At 54.1% G+C, this 1,355-nt stretch overlaps 1 protein-coding gene across 1 annotated transcript in view; it reads left to right on the plus strand.

Moving 5' to 3' along the window:
* The first annotated feature begins 904 nt into the window (after positions 1-904).
* LOC105825324 (activating signal cointegrator 1 complex subunit 3-like) overlaps positions 905-1,355 on the plus strand; it is a 78,780-nt gene continuing 78,329 nt past the window's right edge. Inside the window, exon 1 of the mRNA XM_012663086.1 lies at positions 905-924. The gene's annotated coding sequence lies outside the window, so the exon portion shown is untranslated. The remainder of the gene's footprint in view (positions 925-1,355) is intronic.

Consider the following 1,355-nt stretch of genomic DNA (forward strand, 5'->3'; position numbering starts at 1 on the left):
ACTCTACACACATACACCACACAATTCTTTGTTAGTTAGTTTTTCTTAATATCTTCCGTCTTTTCAATTGAGTTAAGCAATCTTGTGGCTTTCCGTTTTTGGTGGAGCTCCTCCGACCAAGGGACAGACCGGTAGACATAACTTCGTAAACACTAAGCTGCGAATCTAGAAAGCTTAAGGAAAGCAGGACTTGAGACCAAAGAACTGTGTCTAAAGTGTCCAAGAGCCAGAGGGCTCTGACTGATGTTGACGACAGCAATTATCCAGTTCTTCATTCATACTGCTCCTCTCTTTTACCTTTACTAGGAATTATTTCCTTCACATATTCACCTTACGGAGAAGTACGGGGAAAAGACGCGAACGACTGAAGTAAATGCAAGGGAAGACTCAACGGGTAGACAGCCGGAGATGGCGGCGAGGCCCAGCGCGGGCATCCACCACACCACTGAGTCTCCGGGAACGCGCACTTGCGCGCCCACACGTCCTGAGGGCTCATCCTCGCCTCCGGTCCCGCCCTTCCGCATACCTCCTCCGAGTCCTGCGGACAGGAGGCGGGATGGCGGCGCGCGCACGCAGGCGGGGGGTGAGGCGGGGAGAACCGACGTGCCGACGTGCCGACGTTGGCGCCGCTGCGGGCGGCTGACGTGTAAGCCGGCGTCCGCTCCACCCATTCCTTCCTCTCAGAGTGTGTGGGTCTGTCCGACGTCTGGGGGTCCTAACGCGAGGCGCGCGGTGATTAGGAGCGACCCTAGCAAGGCCGGCGTTGGGTACGGACGAGGACGTGGCGGTGCACTTGCCTGCTGGCATCCTTGACCGTGCCCTCCGCTCCCCACCCGTGGGAAGTTAAAATAAAACCGAAAGGGAGGGAGGCGCGGAGACAGGAGCAGACGGAGTGATGGGAAGCGCGTGAGCCATGGTAAAGAGGTGAGGAGGAGGAGGTGGGTGGAGGAGAAGGGGTGTCGCGGCCTGGGGAAGCGGGTGGAGCGTGGGGACGAGACCAGAGGAGCTCCCCGGGCGATTCTCGTTCGGCCTCAGGGACAAGTCTCAACCTGTCATCCCTGTCCGTCTCACTCCTGGAGTTTGTAGGTGGGGTACGGGTAAAAAAATGAACCCAGGCCACATATTGCCCAGGTGTTAGGTCACAACGTGGTCACATGGAGTGATTTTTCTTTCTTGTGAGTGAGTAATTTATTTTCATTATTTTTTTTTTCTGTTACAAAGCCTTCGTAACTTAGTTTTCGGCACTTAGATTTTTGAGAGAGAAATTTTCCTCCTTGTATTTTCCCCCACACATTGAAAAGTAGACAGGATAATTGACCATGACGGATTGTGGGTGAATTTAGCAATGGAACAAC

Source organism: Propithecus coquereli, unplaced genomic scaffold (assembly GCF_000956105.1).
Source record: "Propithecus coquereli isolate 6110/MARCELLA unplaced genomic scaffold, Pcoq_1.0 Scaffold795, whole genome shotgun sequence".
Classification (NCBI taxonomy): Eukaryota; Metazoa; Chordata; class Mammalia; order Primates; family Indriidae; genus Propithecus; species Propithecus coquereli.